Raw genomic sequence first — 14,356 nt, 5'->3', positions numbered from 1 at the left:
GCCACATTATGTACCGTGATTCGTCACTCCACACAATGTCTTTACACTGTTGAATCGTCCAATGTTGAAGCTCCTTACACCGAGCGAGGTGTCATTTGGAATTTACCGGCGTGATGTGTGGCTTATGAGCAGCCGCTCGGCCATGAAATTTCAAGTTTTCTCACCTCCCGCCTAACTGTCACAGTACTTGCAGTGGATCCTGATGCAGTTTGGAATTTCTGTGTGATGATCTGAATAGATGTCTGCCTATTACACATTACGGCCCTCTTCAACTGTCGGCGGTCTCTGTCAGTCAACAGACGAGGTCGGCCTGTACGCTCTTGTGCTCTACGTGTTCCTTCACATTTCAACTTCACTATCACATCTGAAACAGTGGACCTCGGGATGTTTAGGAGTGTGTAAATCTCACGTACAGTCGTATGACGCAAGTGACATCCTATCACCTGACCACGTTAGAAGTCCATGAGTTCCGCGGAGCGCCCCATTTTGCTCTCTCGCGATGTCTAATGACTACTGAGGTCACTGATATGGAGTACCTGGCACTAGGTGACAGCAGAATGCACCTAATATGAAAAACGTATGTTTTTGGCGGTGTCCAGATACTTTTGATCACATAATGTAGATCGTGCTAATCTCACAACTACATGCCTACTGGCACCCATGTCTGGTTCATCTTGCAAGCGTAGTGATGGATGATTTTCCTGCCCAGCACATTTTAAAATTGTAAGTTAAACCAGATATACCAAACAACATGAGAATCTGGTACCCAGTTTGTGTACCTTATCAGGCATATATTGTTTTACATAGTGTCTTGATTTTGTTGCACACATGTACTCATCTACTGTAAGATTCCCTTCAAGTGATATTGTGGAAAACTGCATCTTTAACGGTGCTATGACTGGACGAATTTTGTGTAGCTTATAAATGTTTGGCTAACCATGAGGAATTTCCTTAGAGTTGTCACTTAAATACAAAACCTGCCTCTATTTCTCATTGACATTTCATATATCACGGATAAACCCACAACTGGGTTCCCCTTCAAACTAGTGTTTTTTGTAGACATGACTGACGCTATGATACAGATTTCCTATGAATTTTGAAACATCTTCAGACGTTGTATTATAGGACTTTGTCGACTCCTTTTGAACAGTATATAGTATTGTTTGTTCTGCAGTGTGATTCAAAAACTCACCTGTAAACAAATTTTTGAAGAACTGAATCCGTGATTCCAAAGTACGAACTTCAACTGAAAGATGGAAGTTCCCTTGAAATTTTTTTATTAACTAGAAAATCAATACTACGCAGCTTCCATGTTACATGATCGCTTCTCAGCTTTTTCTTTGGCGACTGATACTTAGTTTTATCTTTCATCTGAGGCATGTGAGGCAAGGAATCTTGTGCTCAAATTGTGTAAACGTGAAGTTTCGCGATTACAATCATCAGAGTCTGTGGGATATATTGTCAGCTATTGTATCCACTGTCTGCCTAAGCTTGGGTCAGCACTTAATTAATCAGATGACAGATCGTCTTCGCTTCTCTAACTTTCGTCTGCGATCTTTGTCGTCAATGAATTGTACAGCCAGCCATACCACTAAAACAAAAATAATAAATCCATTACTACTTCCATTAGCAATACCTTAACACGTAAATAGTAACTTATATTTAGATTGAAATAGCTATTTTCTACCTATGAAACAACTACAAATAAATCAACCTGGCAATTACTCTACACACTAAATAAAAAAATATTCCTTTGTCGGCATGTTGTAGCAAAAGCGCTACACTCATGTTTCGACGTATTTTCCCCATAAGAAGCAAATCAAAACACAAGTTCAACATAGATATCTATAATTTCATACGTTTCGTACAGAAAATGGATTTTTGAAGACCACTATATGCCGTTTTTACTCGCTAAAAACGCAGACTAATTCGACGTCATTACACGGCCACCATTATAAATCACAGAACACGATACAACAAGCAAAACAAAAGAGATTTAAGAAACTCAGGGACAACAACGTTATACATAATCTTACGGAAGTGAAATAGACGCTGTGACACAAACAGTACTACCATCTACTGAAATTCTTCAGATTTAGAAGCAAATGACTTTTATTTAGCAAAAATGCTACATTATGAAATGTAGGGTTAGATCTGGCATATTTTTTTGTTGCTTCTGCAGCTACGGTCTGACCTGTTTCATATACTATGGGGTACCAGTAGCATCTATTATTAATTTACTTGGTATACATCTCTGGAATGCCATCGATACTCTTTCCTTGAATTTCAACATCTGGTCTACGCTTACGTAGTCAGACTGGAAGGAGTGGAGACTGTCTATTACGAAGGCATCAAGCGAATTTTTATCCGGTTTTTTATTTTATTTATTTCTTTATTTACATAATGTAACTTTCATGGTTTTCCTACTTCATGACAATACTCGGCTGCATACCAGAGGGAACAAAGACGCTCCTGCAGCGTTTTCGTAGAGAAAGTGTTTGATCACCCACCACTTTCCGATGTTCAACTTTTCGCTCACGTGAATGGCTGGCAATGAGGACAGCATTTTGATACAGACAACGAGCTACAGACCAGCTTAGGTAACTGGCGGAAGTCACAATCGGCTGCGTTCTATGAAGAGGGTGCTACAATGGTGGTACCACGCTAGACAAATTTCTAAATCGAGCGGGACAATGTAGAGAAAGAGCTAGAAGATGTAGATAAATGTTGCAAGGAAAACACTTCTGAATTTCGCTGTAGTTTCTTTTCAGCGACCGATCGGAGGCAGAGGAAGAAAGGCCCTCGAATTTTATAGTCTGGAAGTAGAAAAGTTTGTTTTCCCTTCGCTTTAGCGTGTCATGACCTCACGGAGTGACTGAAAGTCGCGCCATTGCAAGTTGAGGAGGAGGGTCCGCACGCGAGGCTCTGATAATAGGTCCCGGATCGCGCGGCTGTAGCCGCCTCTGCTCCCGCACTGCAATTGCGTTCTTTTACACGCCACTTGGTCATTAAGCAATTTCGAGCACAAAAGCTGCTTCTCAACCGCAAGGTCTGATCTCCGTAACTTCGGCAGATCTATAGCTGTTTGCTGTGCTCGTCCCACTTGATGGCGATTAGCCGTGTCGTGACACGCGCTGCCTCTCTCGGCAACCTTCAGGTTTATTCTCGCCCCTCTCTCTCTCTGGGTGGGGGCTTAAATAGTCTCCCTCGCCTTTGGTCACCGTGATATTGTGCTCTGTATTATTTGTCATTTAATACCGGGTAGTAGTGGTGGGACTCAGTGTTTCCACTTCCTTCCCAAGTGGTGTCCTGGAAGATAAACTACGCAGTATGGTCCTCTCCACTTCTACCTCTCCGCCTGGGACTTTGAGAAAAAGACTCCAGGACACTTAATCTTCTCGTATTGGCCGTTTGCTTCCTCGGCGTCCTCGCCGTACTGGACAATGAAACAGATCACTAAATAAATGCCAGAAAACGTCCACTTTGCCTGCTACAATTGTGTTCCTCACTACGTTCAGAATTCAAAATTATAACAGGCTTCATTTTCTAATTAACCTACTTGTGAATTGAACTTATTGTTAGTTTCGTTAAAAATTAGTAATAACTGTAAGGTTACATGGTAATAACATATGATGAGTTGGCACATGCTGAAGGCACTCATTTGTATAGTATACTGCCTGACAAAATGGAGAAGCATCTACAAGACATGGTCTGGTTTCAGTGTAACGCACCATCGGCAGATATGTAAGTGATTAGAGTTGCAATTCCCTGTGACAGGTAGGTAGGTCACCAGACTGCGTTAGTGTTGTTCACACGCAGTGTTGTTACCAGGCCTGGTACGTTATGTAAGGGGAATAAACAACGTCAGATGTTGACTGATTATTTTGAAGGACACGAAGATGACGCGTACCCGTGTGAGGCAGCATTATCAGCAAAAGGCAGAGTTTGAAAACGGTCACAGTGTGGGTCTTCATCTGGCGGGGTGATCGAAACGTGCAATGTTCAGATTAGTGGAGGATTCAAATGGTCTGATGTTGCACAGCATGGGAACGTGATGGTAGGAATTCTCCTTGTGAAGGTTCCAGTCGACTACATCTGACCATCACCAAGCACATTGTAACATTTTCACATCTGCAATATTCTGCATTGTTGTGTTGGCTGAAGAGCCAACACCGTTTTACGAGGGCAGGCCGAAATGCACACGTTTTAGCTCACGCTGGCTCGCGTGAGGAGGGAAGAACTATACTGACGTCAGGTCTGGAACATGACAAGGAATTAGAATTCAGAAAGCGGACGTAATTAGTTTGATACTTTAATCGATTAATGATGAACGTCGCTCTTGACGGTACACGATTCACAATATTATCTGTTCAGAATACATTCTTGAAGAATATGGCGCCTTGCTAGGTCGTAGCAAATGACGTAGCTGAAGACTATACTAAACTGTTGTCTTTGCAAATGAGAGTGTATGTAGACAGTGAACCATTGCTAGTAAAGTCGGCTGTACAACTGGGGCGAGTGCTAGGGAGTGTCTTTAGACTAGACCTGCCGTGTGGCGGCGCTCGGTCTGCAATCACTGATAGTGGCGACACGCGGGTCCGACGTATACTAACGGACCGCGGCCGATTTAAAGGCTACCACCCAGGAAGTGTGGTGGTTGGCGGTGACACCACATGCATCATCCTGCACCTTTGGTCAAACTCTATCAGCAGGTGGAGCACACCATTACCACCGCATGCGTAGGCTATCGTTAACACCAAAACTCAAACATCTGCGGTCAGAGTGGTGCCACGACCTTGAAGCGAGGCCCATTGATGAATGGCGTCACATTGTCTTCAGCAGTGAACCGCAGACGGCTGGATGACCATCGTCAGCGAGAATGATGGCGACGTAGGGAGAGTTCCCATTCTTCGAATGTTTTTGTAGAAAAAGAGCGTTGTTACTCCTGACGCCGTGGTGGGTGTAGACGTAAGGTATGACTTCAGATCGTGGTTGATCGTGATTGAAGGAGCTCTGATGGCACAACGGTACGCCCTGGGTGTCACGCATTCTCACGTATTACCTCTCATGCAACTGTGTCATGCTGCCATTTTTCAACTGGACAGGCCTCATCCACACAGGGCACATGTCTCCATGATATGACTGCATGAGGACGAGGTGCTCCTGTGGCTAGTAAGGTCCCTATATCCGTCCCCAATGGTACATATGTGGGATCACCTCGGACGTCAGTTCTGTCGCAGTAGAAGTGCTCGGGATATAAAGGACCAGTCGCAATAGCTGTGGATAGCTCTCCTCAAGAGAGTCCAACGACTTTATGACATCAGTGCATACATAGAGGCCAGAGGGGGTGCAACGCCATACCGAGAAGCCATGGTGTCAACTTCCCTGTGAAGTTGACTCGATATGCTAATCTCTGAAATAACGTCCTATACCCTTCGTTTCTTCCTCTCCGCCGGCCGGAGTGTCCGACAAGTTCTAGGCGCTACAGTCTCGAACCGCGCGACCACAACGGTAGCAGGTTCGAATCCTGCCTCGGGCATGGATGTGAGTGATGTCCTTAGGTTAGTTAGGTTTAAGTAGTTCTAAGTTCTGGGGGACTGACGACCACAGATGTTAAGTCCCATAGTGCTCAGAGCCATTTGAACCATTCTTCCTCTCCTTCTGAGAGCTCCTTTTTTTCTGTAAGTAAGTATAATTCGTCCGTTTGACATTACTTCAGTATGGCAGTTGAGAGGAAAAACTGATCGAGTACGGATAGCAAAATGTGTGACCCTTTCCGAGAGATATTCGAGGTGAGTTCCAGGCGAGCGCCGACGCCAAGTTCTTCACTCCAGGAGCGTGGGGCGCGTGCGATGTCTCCTCATTCCAGCCTCATGCATAAATTTACGCCAGTCATCCGCCTGTGGTGGTAGGCGACCTGACCTCATCACGTTTGCCAGTCGCGCCTGACACTTGTGCTGCGCGCTTCTTTTGTCTTCCTTTCGCGGGAGAGCGGAGCGTCTTCCACGATATGCAGAGCGCGTTTGATGGAAGAGTAATCCGGCAGCTCCCATCGGCGTTCCTATTTGTATATCGATATACTCTGCATTCCCTCCTCTCTTTCTGTTTTTGCAATCTACCACATACCCAATACAACAGGTGGTACGAGTCTCCTTCTACAGATCAGCCATTTACTTCTTTGTTCTCTCTGTCTCTCTCTCTCCTTCCTTATATATGGCAGAAATCGTTTTGACGTTTCCCAAAGTATCCCGATTATCCCCCTTTAACCAATTATCTATCAGTGATCTATGTTTAGACTTTGTTCTTTTTTACTTTATTGCTAATAATGGGATAACTTACACTGAATTCCAGTTTTTGTATTATAACCCTACATAATTGACAATAATTGCTATAGTTTTTTTATTCCCATCTCTCCTTCTGTCTTTGAAGTCTGCCGATGACCCAATACAAGAGGTGCTACGAGTCTCCTTGCCTCTAATTCTAAACCACACTGTTTAACCAGGACGTTAATTTACACATTTGTTCTGGAGAGCAGAATGTACGAGGTCAGCTATTTACGTTTTTACAAAAACAAAGAAAGAAACAAAATGATAGAAAAGCTTTTATTGTTTCCCAAAGTAGTCCCTTTTAAAATTTAAGTAACGTTTCATGTTATGGGGAAGCAAGTACGTTGTGTAGCTGTCTTCAAGTGCAACTTAACGTTTCGAGAGGGCGGAACTACCCCCATCCTTCCCTCTTACTCCGCTGCTAAGCCAAGGTGTGAGAAACTATGTGGGCGTGTTACCACGCACTGACACAACACCCTAAAAATTGATAATTTAATATCATTTAATGTGTTAGTAGGATGGTTCAGAAACATGTGAACGTAATTAATTTGGGATCTGAATTTCTGCAGTTCAACATTTTCCACAAAAACCGACGTTTTGAATAAGCTTTAAGGCCCCTGAAATGTGAATGCCTAAATTTGAATAGCATATACAATTCCTTATAAAACTAGTACATTAAAATTTTTGTACAGTTACGATAAGTATTTTGCAAGTTATCGATCGTTTACCGAAATTTCATATTTGCTGAAATCTGAAGCTGCAGTTGTAGTAGTAGATGTGTTTTAGCATAAAAACGGAAGTTTCTATAGCATTATCTTCAATTTCTTCACAATTATTCGATTAAATTGTGGGTTTTGGCTGAGAATGTAGTAATGTGTAACGTATTACCTACTATTTAGAATTAAGCTACGATCTAGATATTACAGCGCCGTATTCAGTCTACAAAATGATATAGACGTACAAGATTTAGAGAAAATTAAGGTGATCTAGGAGTGTACAGCGACGTCAGAAAGCTCAAACTTCAGTTTGAAGCTATGTTTATTGGAACACAGAATCAAAATTTAAATACAATTTTCTTTAAGCGCTTTTATATTGTAGGAGAAAATCAGAAGTGGATACAATCCCAATTGCGAGAGTTATTAGAAATTCAGTGCAGAAAGAAGAGTGCCTTTCAAGTACGCAGTTAGGGGCGCCGGCTGTCGAAGACCGAGTGTTTCTTTTGTCTTTCTCATCGGGAATATATGTAAGCAACCCCAGAAGGACACTCCACCAGAGCATTCCATCAGACAATGAACGTTAGTCTTACAGAATCTCGCGACTTATTCGCTTGTGGCGGTAGGTGCAAACGTGAGCGCGAGCTTCGAATAAATACGACGAAACTTTAAGTTATTGTGAGAGAGACTTCGGCTGTACTAGGTGTGCGTTGCATAGAAATGAACTTTCATGTGGACACTAGTCAATTTTTCGCCTTGTCCGGTTCGGTTTAGCAAATTTTTTTGTGCACTGCTCATATTAAAATCTGCGAATGGAACATTAACCTTCCTACGTTCAGGCGAGCTAAACTATCTTCGATTAGTCTGGACGATGCTTAACAGAGACATAATTTGTAGAAGTGTAAATAGGATTTCGGTTTTGAACTGTGCTAGGTGCTGGGGAAATAAAAGAATTTTGCTGAAATGTTAGTATTTTGAGATATAAACGAAATTTGAGTATATGGATTTTTCCTCGGAACACTGGTTACGTGGTTTCAGCAGGTACTTCCTCGCTGCCTCACAGATTCATGGAAGAGATTTTTTGTAAGTTATGGAGAGGTCAGAATGTGAGCAAGAGGAATGCAGACAGCAAGTAATTCGTGTAAGATTTTTTTAAGATCACCTACTGTCAGATCACCTACTGTCAATGCTGTGGATTATGGGTCCTGTGAACAATGAAGCACCCACCGTTGTTTCCTTTTGCTGCGATGTATCGCAAAAGACGATCAGCATATATATTAAACTAAATGTGTTCGTTCAACTGTGATATCCTGTGCATCTGTGTGTGACCTTGGCGTTTTAATGAAGAAGATTCACAGGTTATGGCCCTAGGATCGCCGATCCACAGCGACAGGAAGTGAGAATACCAAGTAATGGACAGGCAGAAATATGGTTCGAAACGCTGATAAACTGTGAGTACTGAAAATCATCCTCTTTTTTTGGACTGTGCACAAAATTCGTAACCGATACTTACGGAATCAGTGTGAAAGTGATAGGTCCGAATGAGTTCGAAGAAAGTAAGCAACCGGGTTTTCTCATTGCACGACAAATGTGCATTACATAAGAAAAAGATCAAATCTGGCGGAAGAGCGAAAACGTGAACTGTGGAACAATTACCACCACTGGTCACAAAAAATAAGAAAATTCTCATAAGTAAACTGTGTTGGTGTGTGATCGACCGTGGCATCGGAAGTACACTCACCGTGGACGAGCCAAAAGCAAGTGAAAGGACGATAGGAATTCAACTAACAGTAGACGATAATTCGCTAAAAGATAAACAAGGATGCGAAACTGCGAAAGAAATACGGGGAGCGTTGAAAGGTTCCCATATACATTTTTCTTTGTGGGACGGAGCCTTGAGTTAAAGGAATACGCGAACATCGAGTAGAAAGCGGACGACTTTCGAGGCGCAACGCACTGCTGATTAGAGTACGTGATTCTGGTGACCAGTTACCAGACAAGCAAGCAATTGTGCATACCTTGTTGGGTCGAGCTTCCGAATACGAAATTTTTGCAAGAAGTGTGAGGGGTTATCAGATGTATTTCTCACTCAAGAAATCCAAAGAGCGTCTTTAAGGAGAAGAATGACGACTTACAAACATGAAAAACAAATCCAAAAAATGTCTTTTAGGAGACGGACGACGACTTACAAACAAGAAATTACGAAGGTGAGGCGATAAAAAACACTAGAAGTTTCGACGGTCAGAAGAGGCCATACACAACAAACAGCTACCCGCCCACAGTAAAAAAAAAATGGCTCTGAGCACTATGGGACTTAACATCTATGGTCGTCAGTCCCCTAGAACTTAGAACTACCTAAACCTAACTAACCTAAGGACAACACACAACACCCAGTCATCACGAGGCAGAGAAAATCCCTGACCCCGCCGGCAATTGAACCCGGGAACCCGGGCGTGGGAAGCGAGAACGCTACCGCACGACCACGAGATGCGGACGCCCACAGTCAGCTTGGTAACAGTTACGGCAATGACGAAGAGACGTATGACCGTCGTCCACAGTACGTACATATTGGCAAATACACTGTAACGACAAAGAAACCGGTACAGGCACGCGTATTCAAATACAGAGATACGTAAACAGGCAGAATACGGAGCTGCGGTCGGCACCGCCTACACAAGACGACAAAAGGCTGATGCAGTTGTTAGATCAGTTACTGCTGCTACAATGGCAGTTTAGCAAGATATAAGTGAGTTAGAAAGTGGTGTTATTGTCGTCGCACGAGCGTCGGGCCACAGCATCTCCGACATGGCAATGAAATGGGGATTTTCTCTTTCGACCATTTCACGAGTGAATCGTGAATATCAGTAATCCGGTAAAACATCAAATCTCCGACATCACTGCTGCCGGAAAAAGATCCCCCAAGAACGGGACCAACGACGACTGAAGAGAAACGTTCAACGTCACAAAAGTGCAACGCTTCCGCAAATTGCTGCAGATTTCAATGCTGGGCCATCAACAAGTGTCAGCGTGCGAACCATTCAACGAAACATCATCTATATGGGCCTTCAGGGCCGAAGGCCAACTCGTGTACCCTTGATGACTGCACGACACAAAGCTTCACGACTCGCCTGCATCGTCAACACCGAAATTGGACTGTTGATGACTGGAAACATGTTGCCAGGTCGGACGAGACTTATTTCAAATTGTATCGAGCGGATGGACGTGTACCGGTACGGAGACAACCTCATAAATCCATGGACCCTGCATGTCAGCAGGGGACTGTTCAAGCTATTGGAGGCTCTGTTAATGGTGTGGGACGTGTGCAGTTGGACTGATGTGGGATCTCTGATATGCCTAGATACGACTCTGACAGGTGACACGTACTTAACCGTTCTATCTGATGACCTGCATCCATTCATGTCCATTGTGCATTACGACGGACTTGGGCACTTCCAGCAGGACAATGCAACACCCCACAAGTAAAGAATTGCTACAGAGTGGCTCCAGGAGCACTCTTCTGAGTTTAAACATTTCCGCTGGCCACCAGACTTCACAGATATGAACATTATTGAGCATGTCTGGGATTCCTTGCATCGTGCTGTTCAGAAGAGATCTCCAGCCCCTCGTACCGTTACGAATTTATAGACAGTCGTGCAGGATTCATGTTGTCAGTTTCCTCGAGAACTACTTCAGATATTACTCGAGCCCATACCAGGTCGTGTTACAGCACTTCTGCCTGCTCGGGGAGGGGGGGGACTCTATATTAGGCAGGTGTTCCAGTTTCGTTGGCTGTTCAGTGTATTACCCTCAATTTGGTGATAAAGTTCCAAACAACGACCAAACAAACCCCAAAAAAGAGGACAGACAAAACATCTTCATATTCCATAACTCTAATTGCTAGCGAAGAAGCGTTACTAGCGGCGGTACACAATGACACAAGATGCCATCCCAAGAATGAATTAAGTGCAACAACGTTGGACTCCGTTGCGTGTTCACGTGCAACATACCGTTTTCGAGAACAAGGAAAGAAACTTTATCTGGATTCTGCTACAGACCACTTGACTTATCAGTGTGAAACATTCGTCACTTTCACCGATCGTGAAGAGTCAGCAAAAGTAGCTGGCGGTAGATATCTGCAAAATACAGGTTTCGGAGAAGAATGTGAAGGACAAACAGTCATCTCGCGTAATATGGTGTACATTCCGCACATATCTGTAATTTGATATCAGGCCCTCAGGCGATCTTTAACAAAAGCTGAAGCTAGAATCACGAAATAAAGAAGGGAAATAATCGCGAAACTCCAAAGAGAGGTAATCTTTATTAGTTCAGTGAAGACAACTCCAGATGGACGTGGGCCTGTCGCAAATCTTGCCACTAGTCGCGAAATGGATTTATGGTACCGAAGGCTAGGTCACATTTGCAATGAAAAATCAAGAAACGGGTCAAATGTGGTGGAATAAATCTGGATGTGTCAGAAGACCGGATAAACCAAGTATTGCAGTGTATGCACTGGAGGCAACATGGAAGCCAAGCCTTTCCCCAGACTGAGTGAGAACAGTGCAAATGAACCTCTACGTTTGATACATAATGATATAATGTGTGTAACTGGACCACAGTCACGCGGTAGAGACACATTTATTGCAACATTAACTCAAAAGTGAGGTTGTTAAGGTGTCGGTTGAGCTGTTTGTAATCCCCTAAGATGGTTTACGTCCGATCCCTGGCGGCCTACAGAAGAAAGGTCACAGTGTCCAGCAACGGAAACGTCTCATTAGAGGAAAACTTATAGGGGTGGTCCAGCCACGCATGAAAATATGGGTACCACACTACACATGGATATCTTAACGGAGGAGCTCGTCGTCTATCTACAACAGAAACGAGCACTGAACAATTTTGTTTCCTACCGTAAAGCATCAACAAATGAATTTCCCACAAAGATATGTATGTGAACGTTTAGTGGATAAGGGATTGTAATTATGAAATCTAAACATGGCACAGGTGGATGAACACAGTAAAAGAATACACATTAGCACATAAAACTAAGTCGCAGATACAGCCAATGACTGTGTGAATGGTTAGTGGTTAAAGAAGGAATATAGACAAATATGTACGAATACAAATAAACTTGCCAAAGTGCATAATGGAAGCAACTACCTGGCTGTGAACGTTAAAATTGTGCAACTAGCGCCTGAAGAAATTTAGAGCTAGCATCGCTTCTTCTCCCCCCCCCCCCCCTTTCCACCGAGTCAGTGATTGCACCACCGGCTTCCACTTTCATAGAGCATGACTATGGTAGGGCCGGCCGCGATGACCGAGTGGTTCTACGCGCTATAGTCTGGAACCGCGCGACTGCTACGGTCGCAGGTTCGAATCCTGCGTCGGCCATGGATGTGTGTGATGTCCTTAGGTTAGTTAGGTTTAAGTAGTTCTGAGTTCTAGGGGACTGATGACCTCAGATGTTAAGTCCCATAGAGCTCAGAGCCATTTGAACCATTTGACTGTGGTTGACTGTGGTAGGCGGCGGCAGTAACAGCTGGCAATTCCAGCTCGTCCTCTGAACTCAGCACTGTGGTGAAGGCATCCTTCTTTATGACACCGAGTTCCAGCTTATTGGTTGCCCGGCAACACCTCTTTACCGTCCAACAAGTGTCGTCTGACGTAACTTTCTGAAGCTTGGCTGTTTCTGCCACTGCAGGAACCGTGCCAGCCAGTTGTACCTCTCCTAACGAGTTCCGTTCAATATCAGTTTTGTAAATAAGTTAAGCAAAGTTCTACTCCCATGGATTTCTTCATGATTAAAGAATGATGATCTGATGTGTGTAGGAAGGCAGAAAATCTGTGTCCTGTTCCGCGACATGTTTCTAACCCAGTCCTATCGAATGGCGTACATGTAGTCCCAAGAGTGAATGCACACCTTCTACAGAAAAATCATCATGAGCCAATCAGAGAGCCCGTGGCAACGATTTTAAACTAACATTATTTCGTTCCGAAACCAGAGAAAAACGACTGATCCAGCTGTGTCTCCCGTTCTGGCGACAGCCCTGGCTACAGGCCGTATATTTCCAAAAGGAATTCTTTAGGTGGCCTGCAATCAAGTTTTATAACAGATAAGCTGCCCCATGGGCTGCTCGGTGTGAAGAGACGGGTCGAAGTGGGTCCTGCATGTTCATAGCTCTGGTCATGTTTATAGCCATTCCTGGTGCGTTCAAGTAAACTTCTGTGTCGCCAGAGCCAGCTATGAAGCTTCCAAGGCAGCAGAAAAATAACAGGCTTGTCAGGTGATAAAAGGAAGGGAGGAGAAGAAGTAATTAGCTGGGCAGCCATTGGTAGTACTGAATGTCGTCTGCAGTTACGATGCACCCTAAAACGTTCGCCTACATTGACCTAGGGGATGTGCATATAACATAGTGAAATGAGTTACATGACAGTTTGCGGATAAGTTGCTGTGTAAGAAAGTGTCGCGTTCACAATAGAAAGTGTACACAGAAAATTTTCGACGGAAAAGAACAGGAATGCTTCGCCCAGACAATGGAGTCGCATATTTGAGTAAAGAATTCGAAGAAGGTCTGTGAAAAGAAGGAATTCGGAGGCAGTTGACCTTTTCTATTACACACCAACAAAATGATGTTCCAGATCGGCTCAATCAAATCCCTCCAAATACTTTGAGATACATGCTTTTAGAGAACGGAATGTCACAAAAGATGTTCAACAACAGCAAATGCCGGCCGGAGTGGCCGAGCTGTTCTAGGCGCTACAGTCTGGAACCCCGCGACCGCTACGGTCGCATGTTCGAATCCTGCCTCGGGCATGGATGTGTGTGATGTCCTTAGGTTAGTTAGGTTTAAGTAGTTCTAAGTTCTAGGGGACTGATGACCTCAGAAGTTAAGTCCCATAGTGCTCAGAGCCATTTGGACCATTTTTTGAACAACAGCAAATGATATAGAAAGTAACTACAAACAATGGCATCGACGAGAAGCAAATACAAATCATCTGTGTCTGTTTGGATTACATATTCTCGACATATAGTCCACTGGAGCAGCAACGAATACACTTTAGAAATAATATATGTTTTAGTCTATACTCGCAGTGGTTTTTTTACTTTACCTGCTGGCTAGAGGTTTCGGTAGACAGTACCATCCTCAGGCCATACGATGCCACGCAGTCGTCGTGCTCGCTTTCCGAGTAGCTGTGTCGAATACTCACAATCTGCGGGGCTGCGCTGAACATCAGGAAGTCGGCGCTGTCGCCCATCAGGAGCTGATTTTCTCCAAGTTCAACGGCAGTGGTCGCACCGCTGCTACCACCAGTCCTGCGTCT

This window comes from Schistocerca americana, chromosome 2, assembly GCF_021461395.2.
Source record: "Schistocerca americana isolate TAMUIC-IGC-003095 chromosome 2, iqSchAmer2.1, whole genome shotgun sequence".
In the NCBI taxonomy this organism is placed as follows: domain Eukaryota; kingdom Metazoa; phylum Arthropoda; class Insecta; order Orthoptera; family Acrididae; genus Schistocerca; species Schistocerca americana.
Note: the sequence above shows the minus strand (reverse complement) of the source record.